The 15917-nt window shown below is 43.8% G+C and overlaps 1 protein-coding gene across 1 annotated transcript in view; it reads right to left on the minus strand.

Annotated features, from left to right (window-relative positions):
- The window catches only part of tmem201 (transmembrane protein 201), a 186910-nt gene extending 171205 nt beyond the window's left edge, over positions 1 to 15705 (minus strand). The window contains exon 1 of the mRNA XM_078557808.1: positions 15596 to 15705. The gene's annotated coding sequence lies outside the window, so the exon portion shown is untranslated. The remainder of the gene's footprint in view (positions 1 to 15595) is intronic.
- Between the last annotated feature and the right edge of the window lie 212 nt (positions 15706 to 15917).

Here is a 15917-nt window from a genome sequence, read left to right on the forward strand (position 1 = left end):
ACCTTTTGATAAGATCCTGCATGGTAGACTGATAATCAAGGTAAGAGCCCATTGGGATCCAAGGCAATTTGGCAAATTGGATCCAGAATTGGCTGAGTGGCAGGAAGCAGAAGGTGATGGTCGAGGGGTGTTTTTGTGACTGGATGCCTGTGTCCAGTGGGGTTCCACAGGGATCGGTGCTGGGGCCCTTGAATGTAGGAGGGTTGATCAGTAAGTTTGCGGATGACATGAAAATTGGTGGGGTGGTAAATAGTGAGGATAGCCTTAGATTAAAGGAGGATATAGAAGGCCTGGTCAGATGGGCTGATCAGTGGCAAATGGAATTTAATCCGGATAAGTGTGAGGTGATGTACTTGGGCAGGACAAACAAGGCACTGGAATACACAATGCATGGTAGGACCCTGGGAAGTACCGAGGATCACAGGAGCCTTGATGTGCTTGTCCACCTGTCCCTTAAGATAGTGGGACAGGTAGATAAGGTGGTTAAGAAGGCATATGGGCCTTTATTAGCTGAGGCATAGTGTGTAAGAGCAGGGAGGTTATGCTGAAACTGTATAAAACGCTGGTTGGGCCACAGCTAGAGTATTGCGTGCAGTTCTGGAATCCGCATTATAGGAAGGATGTGATTGCACTAGAGAGAGTGCAGAGGAGATTTACCAGGATGTTGTCTGGGCTGGAGAGTTTTAGTTATGAGGGGAGATTGGATAGACTGGGGTTATTTTCCCTGGAGCAGAGGAGATTGAGGGGGGACATGATTGAGGTGTATAAAATTATGAGGGGCATAGATAGGGTAGACAGGAAGGAACTTTCCCCCTTGGTGGAGGGATCAATAACCAAGGGGCATAGATTTAAGGTAAGGGGAAGGAGGTTTAGAGGGGATGTGAGAAAGAAATTTTTCACCCAGAGGGTGGTGGGAATCTGGAACTCACTGCCTGAAAGGGTGGTAGAGGCTGATACCCTCATAACATTTAAGGAGTATTTGGATATGCACTTGCGATGCCATGGCATATAAGGTTATGGGCCTTGTGCTGGAAAATGGGATTAGGATAGTTAGGTACTTGTTTGACCAGTGCAGACTCAATGGGCCAAAGGGCCTTATTCTGTGCTGTAGACCTCTATAATTCTAAATCCCCAGCTCTTCTTCAAAACAGTGCCATGGGGTCTTTAACATCCACCTGAGCAGCAGATGGGACCTCAGTTTAATCCAAAAGGCACCCTCAGTACTGCACTGGAATGTCAGCCTTGATTTTATGTGCTCAAACTCTGGAGTGGGACTTGAACCCAGAACCTTGTGGTTCAGAGACATGTGTGCTACCAATTGAGATACAGCCGACACCTATGTCCTTTAGTACATTATACACTAGTGCCTTTAATGCAATAAAACACCCCAAGGCGCTTCACAGGAGCATTTTTAAAGCAAAATTTGACAGAGTCACATAGGGGGATATTAGGGCAGATGGCCAAAAGCTTGGCCAGATAGGTTTTAAGGAATGCTTTAAAAGAGGAGGAAAGTGAGCCAGACAGGTTCAGGAGGGAATTGCAGAGCTGAGGGCCGAGGCAGCTGATGCACGGGCCACAAATGGTGGAGTGACTAAAATCAGGAATGCTCAAGAGGCCAGATTGTTTAAACGCAGATACCTCAGAGTTCTGGAGCTAGAGGAGATTACAGAGATAGGTGGACAAGGGGATGGGGGATTTGAAAACAAGGATGAGAATTTAAAAATCATGACATTGCTTAACCAGGAGCCGGTATAGCTGGTCATGAGCAAAGGGGTGATGGGTGAATGGGACTTGATATGATTTTCGGATGATCTCAAGTTTACGGAGGATAGAATGTAGGAGGACAGGAGTGTGCTGGAATAGTTAATTCCAGAGGTAAGAAAGGCTTGAGTGAGGGTTTCACCAGCAGATGAGCTGAGGTAGGGCAGAGTAAGATGATGTTACAGAGATGGAAACAGCCTGAGTAATGTCATGGATATGTGGCCAGAAGCTTACTTGGCATCAAATATGACGCCAAGGTTGTGAAAAGTCTGGTTCAACCTCAGACAGTTGCCAGGGAGAGGGATGGAGTCAGTGGGGACCAAAGGCAGTGGTTTTGGTCTTCCCAATATTTAGTTGAAGGAAATTTCTCCCAGTCAGTAGTTATATCAGATAAGCAGCCTTATAATTTAGAGACAATGGAGGGGGTCAAGGGAGGCACTGTGGGAGGCTTAGCTGCACAAGAGGAGAAGGAGTAAGCGTGCAAGGGCAATAGTGGTAGGAGATTCAAAAGTGAGGGGTGTTGCTTCTACAGCCGTAGATGTGACTCCAGGATGGTGTGTTGCCTCCCTGGTGCCAGGGTCAAGGATGTCACAGAATGGCTGCAGGGCATTCTGAAGGGGGGAGGGTGAACAGTCAGAGGTCGTGGTTCACATTGGTACCAACGACATAGATAGAAAGAGGGATAAGGTCCTGCAACAAGGAGTTAGGAAGCTAGGTAGCAGATTAAAAAGCAGGACCTCAAAGGTTGCAATCTCTGGGTTACTCCCTGTGCCACGTGCTAGTGAGTATAGGAATAGGAGGATAGAGAGGATGAATGCATGGCTGAAGAGATGGTGCAGGAGGGAGGGCTTTAGTTTCCTGGATCACTGGGTCTGTTTCTGGTGAAGGGGGGTTCCTGTACAAGTCGGATGGGTTGCACCTGAACCAGAATGGGACCAACATCCTTGCAGGGAGGTTTGCTAGTGCTGTTGGGGGGAGTTTCAACTAATTTGGCAGGGGGATGGGATACAGAGTGGAGGTATAGTAGGGGGTGATGCACAGCCAAATATAGAAGAGAAACTAAGTCAGTCTGGAAGGCAGAGCAAACATAGACCTGTTAAGGCACAGGGGAATAATGTAGGGCTGGATTTCATTTATTTTAACACAAGGAGTCTTAAGGCAGATGAATTGAGGGTGTTGAATAACACATGGGAATATGATATTGTTCACAGAGACATGGTTGAGGGAAGGGCAGGAATGGCAGATCAATATTCCAGGGTAGAGAATCTTCAGGCTTCACAGGGCAGTGGGAGGGTGGGGGAGGGGTGTAAAAGAGGAGGCGGCATTGGACTATTGATCAGAGTCAATTACTACAGTGAGGAGGGAAGGTATCTTAGATGGTTCCTCAAATGAGGCCATATGGGTAGAACTTAAAAACAAAAAGGGGGAAATCACTTTGCTGGGAGTGTATTATAGGCCTTCAAACAGTCAGGGGGAGATAGAGGAACAGATATGTAGGCAAATCTCAGAGAAATGTAAAAATATTAGGGTAATAATAGTAAAGGATTTCAACTTCCCCAATATAAACTGGGATGGTCTTAGTGTGAAAGGCTTAGAGGGGGCGAAATTCTTAAATTGCATCCAGGAGAGCTTTTTGAGCCAGCACGTAGAAAGTCCTACAAGAGAAGTGGGGGTACAGGACATAATCTAAGGGAATGAGGCAAGTGGTAGAAGTGTCAGTGGGGGAGCATTTCAGGGATAATGACCGTAACTCTGTAAGATTTAAGGTAGTTATGGAAAATGACAAAGATGGACCGGAAATAAAGGTCCTGAATTGGGGGGGAAGGCCGATTTCAATATAAGACAGGATCTGGCCAAAGTGGACTGGGAACAGTTACTTGTAGGAAAGTCTACATCAGACCAGTGGGAGTCATTCTAAAAGGAAATAGTGAGAGTTCCGGGCCAACATGTTCCCATAAAGGTGAAGGGTAGGACCAACAAGTCCAGGGAACCCTGGATGTCAAGGGATATAGAGGATTGGGTAAGGAAAAAAAAAGAGGCTTATGGCAGGTACAGAGGGCTGAAAACAGTAGAAGCCCTAGAGGAGTATAGAAAGTGTAAAGTGTAAAAAGTATTCAGGAGAGCGAAGAGGGGGCATGAGAAAACACTGGCAGGCAAGATAGAGGAAAATCCCAAGGCATTTTATAAATATACTAAGGGCAAGAGGATAACCAGGGAAAGAGTAGGGCCCATTAGGGACCAAAGTGTCAATCTGTGCATGGAGCTGGAGTACGTAGGTGAGGTTTTAAATGATTACTTTTCAACTGTGTTCACTATGGAGAAGGAAGATGTAGGTGTAGAAATCAGGGAGGAGGACTGTGACATACTTGAACAAATTAGCATTGAAAGGGAGGAGGTATTAACGGTTTTAGCGGGCTTAAAAGTGGATAAATCCCCAGGCCCGGATGAGATGTATCCGAGGCTGCTATGTGAGGCAAAGGAGGAGATTGCAGGGGCTCGGACACTAATCTTCAAATCCTCTCTGGCCACAGGAGGAGTGCCAGAGGACTGGAGGACAGCGAGTGTGGTACCGTTATTCAAGAAGGGTCATACGGATAAACCAGGTAGCTATAGGCCAGTGAGTCTAACATCAGTGGCAGGGAAACTAATTGGAAAAATTCTGAGGGACAGGATCAATCTCCACTTGGAGAGGCAGGGATTAATCAGGGATATCAGCATGGCTTTGTCAGGAGGAGCTCATGTCTAACAAATTTGATTGAATTTTTCGAGGAGGTGACTAGTTGTGTAGATGAGGGTAGTGCAGTTGATGTAGTCGACATGGACTTCAGTAAGGCTTTTGACAAGGTCCCACATGGGACACTGGTCAAGAAAGTAAGAGCCCATGGGATCCAGGGCAATGTGCCAAATTGAATCAAAATTTGGCTTAGTGGCAGGAAGTGATGATCGACAGTTGTTTTTGCCATTGGAAGCCTATGACGTGTGACGTACCGTAGGGATTGGTGCTGGGACTCTTGCTGTTTGTAGTGTACATTAATGATTTAGACGTGAATATAGGAGGTATGATCAGTAAATTCGCAGATGACATGAAAATTGGTGGTGTCGTAAATAGTGAGGAGGAAAGCCTTAGATTACAGGACAATATAGATGGTCTGGTAAGATGGGCAGAGCAGTGGCAAATGAAATTTAATCCTGAGAAGCGTGAGATGATGCATTTTGGGAGGACTAATATGGCAAGAGAATACACAATGAATGGTAGGACCCTAGGAAGTACTGAGAATCAGAGGGATCTTTGTGTACATGTCCATAGATCCCTGAAGGCAGCAGCACAGGTAGATAATGTGGTTAAGAAGGCATATGGGATACTTGCCTTTATTAGCCAAGGCATAGACTATAAGAGCAGGGAGGTTATGTTGGAGCTGTATAAAATGCTGGTTAGGCCACAGCTGGAGTACTGTGTACAGTTCTGGTCGCCACATTATAGGAAGGATGTGATTGCACTGGAGAGGGTGCAGAGGAGATTCACCAGGATGTTGCCTGGGCTGGGGTGTTTCAGCTATGAAGAGAGACTGGATAGGCTAGGGTTGTTTTCCTTAGAGCAGAGAAGGCTGAAGGGGGACCTGAAAGAGATGTCCAAAATTATGAGGGTCATAGATAGGAAGAAACTTTTCCCCTTAGTGGAGATGTCAAGAACCAGGGAGTGCAGATTTAAGGTAAGGGGCAGGAGGTTTAGAGATTTGAGGAAAAATGTTTTCACCCAGAGGGTGGTTGGAATCTGAAACACACTGCCTGAAGGGGTGGTAAAGGCAGGAACCCTCACAACATTTAAGAAGTATTTAGATGAGCACTTGAAACGTCATAACATACAGGGCCAAGTACTAGAAAATGGGATTAGAATAGATAGGTACTTGATGGCCGGCATGGACACAATAGGCCGAAGGGCCTGTTTCTGTGCTGTATAATTCTATGACTCTATGAGGTCGTGGTGAGGTACAGTTGAGTGTCATAATGTACAGGTGGAAATTGATGCTGTATTTTCGGTTGATATCACCGAGGGATGGCATGTTGATGAGAAATCGGAGGGATCCAAGGTTAGATCCTTGGGGGACACCAGAAGTAGCTTTGCAAGAGCAGGAAGAGAAGCCATTGCAAGTGATTCTCTTGCTACAACTGGACAGATAGGAAGGGAATCAGGTGAGAGCAATCCCGCAAACTGGACAAAAGCAGAGAGGCATTGGAACTGGACAGTGTGGTCAACCATGTTGAAGGCCTCAGACTGGTCAAGAAGGATGAAGAGTGATAGTTTAATTTTGTTACAGTTACTTAAGATATCATTTGTGACTTTGATAAGTGATTTGATAGGTGTTTTGATGCTGTGGCAAAGGGCAGAAACCTGATTAAAGTTCCAGGAAAGATGGACATGGATTTTGGAGACAACAACATACTCAGGGACTTTGGAGAGGAAAAGGAGGTTCGAGATAGGGCCAGAGTTGTTTTTTGATAAGGAGAGAGGTTATGACAGCAGATTTGAAGGAAAGAAGGATAATACCTGAGGAGAAAGAATTATTACCAATGTCAGCTAATATGGGAGCCAGGAGAAATTGGGTGTGTTATGTCTTGTGGTTCCCAGAAGTTCAAAATAACCTCACTTTTAGACACAGGTATTGGAGCTGATATTGAGTATGTTTCTCCAAATCTCATCATGTGTTGCAGAACGATATCTTATTGTTTTGGTACACTGACTGAAGTTCAGTGGTGAGTGATGTGGCACCCTGGATATACATACACATGTCAATATAGTTCCTAAATCATTTCAGAATAATATAACAGTGTACCTTAGCTCTGAAGACAAGTCATATGTACTCGAAACATTAACTCTTTCTCTCTCTCCATAGATGCTGCTAGATGTGCTGAGGTTTTCCAGCATTTTCTCTTTTTATTTCAGATTTCCAGCCTCCGCAATATTTTGCTTTAAATATAGCAGAGTGGTCAGTAGATTAATGGTAACAGGATCGAGGGAGGAGGAGGTGGATCTCATGGACAAGGCGAGGTCAGAGATGGCATGAGGAGAGAAGAAACTCAAGAAAGATGCAAGTCCAGGGCTAGAGCAGGGAGGAACTTCTGAGGAAGTTTGGCCTGGTGGGTTAGAGCAAGGGAGGGAAGCAGAAGAAGCTAATTAAAAGGTCAACCCGCCCGTGGATGAGATTTCATGATAAATGCGAAGGCCGCCTGGGCTCTTCACCTGCCCCACCAACCTTAAGGTTGGACGGGAAGCACAACTTAATTACTTTAATTAGTTTTTAAATGGCCTTAATAGGCCTTTGACAGTTTGGCGGGCATGCAGCCGACTCCTCTGTGTGCGCCCGCCGAACTGAGGATCGGAATGACACACGGTGACGTCGGGACACACGCCCGACGTCACCGCGCGTCATTTTACGCGTCGGCGAGCGGGACCCGCCCCTGCTCGCCGACCTGAAGATTTTGCCCAGTTCCCAAAGCTCTCCACCACTGGGGCTTTCCTCGTGTCAAATCTGGGTCCGTTGTAGACTAATTAATTGCTATGAATCGTCAACAACCCTATTTCTATTTCTATTGTGTCGTGTGACTACCAGGATGGCAGAAGGCGAACCACATGAAGCACGGTCTGACTTTGTCTAGAGGCAAATTAAATTAAATTCTTCTATGATGCATTTTAACTTTTTTATAACAATGCAATTTTGAAATGTGCGAGTTGTCGCGGTGAGGATGAAAGAAATGTTACGACGGTTGACAGTTTGTAAAGATGGCTGGGATTGAAAAACAATTGAGCATATGCTGAGCTCAAAACTGAAAGACTCTTGAATTCCCAACCGTTAAATGTGATTGTGAGTGCAATCTTTTAAATATACAAGCAGGTAGTGTATGCTTAATAAATCTATGAAGAATTTACCCCAGGGGGAACGATAGCATAATAGCGATTTACTGGTCTAGTAATTCAGAAGCCTGGATGAATGCTCTGGACATGAGTTCAAATCCCACTGCAGCAATCGGAGGCATTTAAATTCAATTTATTAAATTGATCTGGAATTAAATGCGAGTCTCATTAATAATGATCATGAAATCTGCTGTCCTTAGCTGGTCTGGCCTACATGTGACTCAAGACCCACAGTAACGTGGTCAATTCTTAACTTCCCTCCGAAAAAGCTAGCCTTGCAAGTGAGGTCACATCCTAAGAATGAATGGAAAGCCTCAGTATTTCAAGAAGTGTATTGATTTCTGAGGATCAGATAGAACAACTAATCATAAACATACCCATTCTCTAACGGTAACACTGACTGGTGTTTCCTCCAGCCTAACTGGGGACACGGAATTCAATCACGAAGCTGATTTTGGATGGGGACAGACATGTGGAATGGAACTGGAGACCTTAGAGAGAGAGAGGGTGGGGTGTCAGAGGCTTTAAGAGATTTGCCAGATTTTCCAAGGTCTGATGCTATGGACTGTTGCAGAAATGAGAGCCATAATGGAGCTTATAATATTGGCACTTTGGAAACCGAGTTCACAAAACGTCAATGACTACCTCATTAATCTGCATTCAGTACTGCATTTGTTGTCCTTTGGTCTGAAAGAGGTTTGCACAAGTAACACCACAATCAGCACAGTGCGCAGTTTTAGGCTCCCCAGTATAGGAAGAATGTTGAGGCAAGAGAGGATACAGCACAGATTTACTAGAATTCTGCCTAATATGAGGAAATGCAAATACGAAAAAGAATATGTTAGGTGGGCTAAAGGAAAGGGTAATACTGGGATATGGGAACTGAACGGGCACATGGGGTTAGGAATACCACTGATGTGGAGGATTAGCACCAACATGGATTGGTTGGGCTGAACAGCCAGTTTCTCCTGTAGGTTCCCAGGCTGATCGGTGAGAGCCAAGAACTAGGAAGTTACTGGGTAAGTACTGGGCAAGGTGCCAAGGAAATCCTAAGCCAACAAGGAAGTGTGCCATGAGAATACAGGCAAAGTACCAAATGCACAGAGGACTGCTAAGAAATCTTCTGAAAGAAACATTATTTGAAGCACCATAAGAACGCCAGCTCATTAGTGGGGAAAATACAAAGCGAGCACATCAGTCTGATGACAGAATAGAAAGCAAAGAAGAAACCAGACAGCTAAATAAAGATGGCGATTTATTTACTTTTTTTACTGACTAAATAAGGGAAGTGACCCAAGAAATAGGACTAAAGATTAAAATCAGGATGTCCCGTGCATTCATCAGCATGTCTGTCAACAAGTCTTACAAAGAAGATTGATTTAGTGTTTAGATGGATTAAGTACGTTATATTTGTATCTGTGAGTGTTAGGAATGAGTTTTAGCTTTAATGTTTAAGTTTGATTTGCACTTCTGAGTCTCAATGTTAAAAAAAGGGCAAGTTGAGTTTTAATTTCACTTTAAAAGGTGCCTGCATGAGAGTTTATGGCTGTACGAGAAGTCAAGCAAACGCAAGGGTAGAAAAACTGGGCTGTTGCTCAGCAACAGGAGTCCAGAGAGACAGGTCCCTCCCACAGACACACACAGAAGAAACTAGGAACAGCAGTTTTTGAGCTCAGGTTTGAAGACAGCTGCCAGGCAGAAGCAGCCTAGATGGGGCAGATAGCCAATCCCAAGCTAAAGAAGAAAGTCCCCAAATCCAGGGGAATGGAGCAGGAAATTTCCCAAGCAGACCTTCCAGTCAGAGGACAGACAGGAACCTAGAAAAGATCCTGTTAAGTGAAGTTAAGAGTGAGGAGCAGAGAAAGGCTCCAAGCTTAAAGTTTAAAGAGATCAAGGCTTGTGAGAAGCCAGAAGGTCCAAAGAGACAACTGAAGGTCTGTAACTCTTTGCTGTGTACCAGTGGTACTGTTAACAGCTGAGTCAGTGAGAGAGAGAGTGTGTGGAGGAAAGCTTGAACACATGTGGTGACCCAGAGGAGAGGAACATCTGAAGGAGAGTTCGAAACCCTGGAGGTGAACCCTTGCGGAAGGAGTCAGAGGGAGCGTCGGCTTGGGAAAAGATTCCAAGGCGGGTTCTTGGAAATTGGAGGTTGGAAACCCTCATGTGAAAGATGGAGTTCACTGAGACTGGTTGGGTCACGGTGTGACAAACATCTGGGGGGAGGTGATGAGGGATCCATAGCATCTGTTTGGGGTGGCATCTGTCACTTGGTTTCAGAGTGTTGTCTGCCTGACCACAGGTCGCCTATTGGTTTACACGGACTGTGTACTTACTGTGAACATTAGAGTATAAGATAGCTCTTGTAACTTGTGTTATCCTTACAAATCTGTATATATCTGTAAAGGTATAGTTGTAGGTGAAGGAGTATCGTAATATTGTTAATCTTTTTTATTTAATAAATGTTTTATTTATTATGCTTTCGTTAAAAGTTCGTTAGCTGACTCTGTTCAGTAGCCCGTCTCCACGTATCTATACAAACAAATAAAAGTTCGGACCTATCAAGCTGAGTTCCACCCTGGGATCAGGCTTGTCCCGGGGTAACCTCAGCTGGTGATCATGACATTAAACTAGTAATTTCATGATTCTTGCTTGTGAACCTGGCCACAGACTTTCTTACTTGACGGCTGGCACACAGGCACACACTAAACATCAATACCATCAAATTGTAGCAGGCAGCATGACCTTAGCTGGAATTTTATGGCGCTGTTGTGGGGTTGGGTGGGGTAGGGTGGGGGTACAGGGCCATGAAACGTGACGAGCCATTCCAAACTCCTTTGACTTTGGCGGGATCTTCCCTTCACCCCCCCCTGGCGGCAATCCGCAGGGATTGTTCCCTCCAGGGCACCCTGGTCCACTCCTCCATCACCCCCTACACCTCAACCCCTTCCCACGGCACCTTCCCATGCAACTGCAGAAGGTGCAACACCTGCCCCTTTACTTCCCCCCTCCTCACAGTCCAAGGGTCCAAACACTCCTTTCAAGTGAAGCAGCATTTCACTTGCACTTCCCTCAATTTAGTCTACTGCATTCGCTGCTCCCAATGCAGTTTCCTCTACATTGGAGAGAACAAACGCAGACTGGGTGACCGCTTTGCAGAACACCTTTGGTCTGTCCGCAAGCATGACCCAGACCTCCCTGTCGCTTGCTATTTCAACACTCCACCCTGCTCTCTTGCCCACATGTCTGTCCTTGGCCTGCTGCATTGTTCCAGTGAAGCTCAATGCAAACTGGAGGAACAGCACCTCATCTTCCGACTAGGCACTTTACAGCCTTCCGGACTGAATATTGAGTTCAACAATTTTAGATCATGAACTCTCTCCTCCATCCCCACCCCTGTCCCGATCCCACTTTTTCCAATAATTTATATAGATTTTTCATTTCCCACCTATTTCCATTATTTTTAAATGTATTTCCATCCATTGTTTTATCTCTAACTTCGTCCTGCTTTCTACCCTTAATGCCACCTATTAGCACATTTCTTAGCTAATATCACCACCGTCAACACCTTTTTGTCCTTCTGTCTGTGACATCTTTCGGCAATTTCCACCTATCACTGGCCCTCTATCCAGCTCTACCTGTCCCCCCCCCCCCCCCCCCCCCCTTAAACCAGCTTATATTTCACCTCTTTTCTATTTTTCCTTAGTTCTGATGAAGAGTCACACGGACTTGAAACGTTAACTGTGTTCCTCTCCGCAGATGCTGCCAGACCTGCTGAGTTTTTCCAGGGATTTTTGTTTTTGCTACAGAGATTAGTGATTTGGTGTGAACTTCAATTTTTATACACCATTCCTGCTGTAAAAAACATTGAAAATGTTACTTGTTAATGATGCATAACTCAGTTTTTAAAGCACATAATAAGTCATAATTACTACTGAATAAATTCCCTGACCCTGAAACACTAATTTTAGAAATCTGGACCGTCATTCCCTCCATCCCATGATAAAAAATTCTTAGGTTTTTTTAAAACGATTAAAAATAATTAAAATGTTTTTTTAAAGTTTGTTTCTCAGCCCTACATTAATCTCCTGTCTATATCCCAATCTTCATTTCACTTTGTGAAATAATTGAATAGTGAATGTTATTCAGTGCTTTTTAAAGTTTCGGTTTGTTGACTGAGAATTCTTCAATCTGATTGGCTGCTTAGTCTGCTTGATGATTTCACTATTCTCGGCATTCCCCGAAAGCTGACAGCAAAACAAAACTGATGACTTATTATGGGAAATAGACACCACAGGAGTTCACTAGGTCTTTGTGAGAAGCTTTCTCAAGTTAGCAGCAAGAGACTTCCCTTTGGTGGTGACTGCACAATGTGGGCTGCTATTAATATTTGTTTGCTGGACAAGATGGTGCATAATTCACAGGGAGAGATTGACACAAATGATGACCCAAAGGAATTAGTTTAAAGAAAAACAAAGACTTCCATTTATAGGGCACTTTTCATGATCACTGGACATCTCAAAGTGTTTTACAGCCAATGAAGTACTCTTGAAGTGTACTGTTGTGATGTAAGAAACATAGGAGCCACTGGACCAGTAATCTAGAATCCCAGGCTGGAGACATGGGTTTAAATCCCCACCAGGGTAGCTGGTGGAATTTAAATTCAATTAGAAAAAACTGGAATTGAAAGCTAGTTGCAGTAATGCTTGCATCAATTGTCGTAAGTAAAAAAAATCTGGTTCACTAATGTCCTTCAGGGAAGAAAATCTCCCATCCTTATCTGGTCTGGCCTACATGTGACTCCAGGCCCACAGCAATGTGGTTGACCTTTAACTGCCCTCTTTTAAAAAAAAAAGTTCAAGGGCAATTAGGGTTGGACAACAAATACTGGCCTTGCCAGTGATGCCTGCGTCCTATGAAAATTTAAAACAATATATATATATATATATATATAGCAAACTCCCAAAAGCGATGTGATAATGACCAAATAAAGTTTTTTGCAATGTTGGGCGAGGGATAAATATTCGCCATACACCGGTAATAACTCCGCTGCTCTTCTTTGCAAGTGGCACAGAGTCTTTTACGTCCGCCAAGCAGGCAGATGAGGCTTCGGTCTAACGTCTCATCCAAAAGATGGCACCTCCAACAGTGCAGCAATCCCTCAGTGCTGGATTGGAGTGACAGCCTTGCCTTTTGGTGCTCAAGCCCTACAGTAAGACATGAACCCAGGACCTTGTGACTTAGAGATGAGTGCTGCCAACTGCACCATGGCTGACACAATTTACATCCTTGTATATGAAAACACCAGGGAAATGGGGCAAAATGAATCCAGAGACATTCCTCAAGCTCAAAGATAGTACCATAATGTCGTTTTATTGGAGGTACATGCTAAACTTGACCATCAAGAATTATCATGTGCAGCATCATTCCTCCCTTTGTTCTAGCACCTTAGCAATTCAAACCTCACCAAGCCTGCCTACAAAAGCATTTTGCCATCCGTGGAGCAGTGTTTAGATTGAGAGCCAGAAGGGGCAATTTTCTGAAATACAAAGCGTTGCTGTACTTTTCAAATTTCAGACTCTATTCAGCTCATCAAACTCCCAGCAGCAAACATTTATGCACAACCTAATTGCATTTCAGCAGAATACTTCTCAGACAGCTGGAAACACATTAACATTAACAACAACTTTCATGTGGGAGCTCTGAAGTCAACCAGCTAAGTTTCCAGTCTTGGCCAGCAGGTGGAGATACCCAGTAAATGTTGGCATTTTCCCTCCATGAGGTGAGATGTCAGTGAGCAAGTTACTCCTCATGCACACCTGTAAACCTCCGAATGGCCAGGCCGAGGAGTGACCTGGACTGGAATGTTTGCCCAGCAGTCATAGAAGAAAAATGAACTGGAAATTAAAAAAAAGAGGGGATGATGAACAAAACAAAGATATGAGAATGGCTGGTCAGAGGCCGAGAAAATTGTATTGCTTTGTATGTAAAATGGAAGAATACTGTGATGAAATCACAGAAACATAGAATTATTCTTTCAAATATCAGACTCAATTTAATTCATAAAACGAGGACTTTTTTTGCAAATCTTTTGAAATTTAAACTGACCGCGACTCCTCAGAGATTTGTACTTCCCTGTCTTTGCTCCACTAAGCTGCTGGAAACAAATTACTAAAAGATGTACTTAATTTGTGTGGTAATTTAATTTCCTGCTGTGAGACTAGATTTTTACTACATCAGCGATTCTAGCTTTTTCTACTGTACTTTTCATGTGCATTATTTTCTGAACTACGAGCTCTTTCATGAACTGAATTAGGTTAAAGATAGTCCGGTTCATATGCTCTTCAAAGGCTGAGGTTAAGGAGTACTGTATGGGCGCCAGAGGATCCATAAAAACTATACTAAAAGACATGCGTGCACACAAAATCTCACAACCGTGAAAATAAAATAATCAAGTCCATCTAGTTCCTTCCAAATTTTACTTTACTTTCTGCTAAATCAGCAACTATCAAATGCAAAGAAGCAGTGAAGGGGTAAACTGGAAAAGAGCAAAGGAGAGAAGAATGAGTGGCTAGGACAGGAGTCAGCAACTCATTAAGGATTCATGTGTAGCTCCCGACCTTGATCGATCAAACCCAATTTTTCTCTGTCAATTTTCATAAATTATCTGTGTTTTGACTAGAAAGAGTATCAGATATTTAGAAACCTCCTTGGTGACGGGTATTTTAAACAGCTAACAGCTAGAACTCGAGATGTTTGAATATGAAAAATATGAGATTCTATTGAAAGCTTGCTTGGATCAAAAGTCATTACTAACAGTTGCACTGTTTTGCTAAGCAAAAGGACGTCATGCGCCATCATATTAATGGCAAGGCCATGGAAAGATTTCAATGAAATCAAAATCTTGGAGGACGAGGATGCAGGAGAGCTGGCAAAGGACAGGAAAGATGGGAGTGTGAATAAGGATGCGGGCTTTAGGGCTGTGGATGAGTTCAAGCTTGTGGAAAGCTAATGTAGAGAGGCCAATAAGAACGTCTGAAGAAATCAAGCCTTCAGGCAATGAAGGAATGGACTAGGGCTTCAGCAGCAACTGGATGGAGAAAGGGCTACAGGCGTGGAAAAGATAACGGAACAGATTGGATGATGGGATGGAAGAAACAAGAGCACAGGGTTTAAGCAGGATCTCTAGCTCCACAATTCCTGAAGCAGCATGAGGGAGGAGTCACGGGGCATTATGGGCTCAAGGGCAGAGGTTTAAAAGTGCTTTGATGTGAAGGGAAGCTAAAGATAATCAGTGTTGCTGACATGCTACTGGAATGAGAGGTTATAGTTTAGAAGAAATGCTGGAAAATTGGTATTTTTCACTGGACAAAAGAAGGGAGACCTCACATTAAACAGAGTATGAAAGTAAATTGTTAGAAATTATTTCCACTGGTTGATGAATTGTTAACCTGGGGTATAGGTACAGAATTATAGAAGAACAAAACAGGAATATGATTCCCCCAAAGATTGTTATAAGGATAGAGAATGCCTCAAAAGGCAATCAAATCAGTGACTATATAATAAAACTGAACAGGATACAAGGATAGGGCAAGGAAATGCAATTAGACAGTTCCATTTGAGGAGCTGGCATCAGCAAAGACATGAGGGGGCGGGGGGGCCTAAAGGCCTCCTTCTGTGCTGGAATTTCTGCAATTTTATGAACCTGTGCTCAAGTTCCTTGGAATTAGCAAAGTAGGGCGAGTCCCTTTAGAGTGGGTGTGCACGCACTCCTTATCAAGTAAACAAACTCTACCGTTATGGACTTTCAGCTTGGTTTTGCAACTCATAAGACAGTAATGGTTTCCAGATAGATTAGGCATCCTGTTTACAATAAAATCCCAGGATACTTGACATAGCTTTAAATATGACATTTATAGCACTTACTGTGAATTGAACTTTGTTCATCCAGACAGTGGAGAATTTGCCTTGGTGCAGTAGTTGAAGATACTCGAAATTCAGGTTATATGCAGAGTAGAGCAGATCTGGCAGTCTCTCTGATCTGTAAATAGCTAATACCTAGAATGGAAAGTCTTCCATTGCTGCCCGTACTGACATCTCTTCCGCAAGATGGTGACAGCAATATACAAACTTCCAAAGTATTATGGTTCGATTTACCTGCCCGCTCATCTTATAACTGGACTGGAGCACTGTATTAGAAATGTGCTGCTCCAGTCCAGACCAAGGAGTGTCTGTATTTCGCGTCTCA

The sequence above is a fragment of the Cetorhinus maximus genome, chromosome 15 (assembly GCF_964194155.1).
Source record: "Cetorhinus maximus chromosome 15, sCetMax3.hap1.1, whole genome shotgun sequence".
Classification (NCBI taxonomy): Eukaryota; Metazoa; Chordata; class Chondrichthyes; order Lamniformes; family Cetorhinidae; genus Cetorhinus; species Cetorhinus maximus.